General features: G+C 65.8%; 1 protein-coding gene across 1 annotated transcript in view; it reads right to left on the bottom strand.

Moving 5' to 3' along the window:
- Window positions 1-234, bottom strand: part of AHRR (aryl-hydrocarbon receptor repressor) — an 81,193-nt gene that overhangs the window by 11,437 nt on the left and 69,522 nt on the right. The gene's annotated exons all lie outside the window — the stretch shown is intronic.

Genomic DNA, 234 nt, shown 5'->3' with positions numbered 1-234 from the left:
CAGGGGCCCCAGGTGCCGTCCTCACCCTCTCACTCACCAGGAGCCCCGGGTGCAATCCCCACCCACTCTCTCACCAGGATGCTCCCAGGTGCCGTCCTGCACCCTCTCACTCACCAGGAGCCCCCAGGTGCCATCCCCACCCTCTCACTCACCAGGAGTCCTGAGGTGCCATCCTGCACCCTCTCACTCACCAGGAGTCCTGAGGTGCCATCCCCACCCTCTCACTCACCAGGA

This window comes from Oryx dammah, unplaced genomic scaffold (assembly GCF_014754425.2).
Source record: "Oryx dammah isolate SB20612 unplaced genomic scaffold, SCBI_Odam_1.1 HiC_scaffold_20, whole genome shotgun sequence".
Taxonomy (NCBI): Eukaryota; Metazoa; Chordata; class Mammalia; order Artiodactyla; family Bovidae; genus Oryx; species Oryx dammah.
The sequence above is the reverse complement of the archived record's forward strand: the minus strand, read 5'-3'. Positions and strand labels throughout refer to the sequence as shown.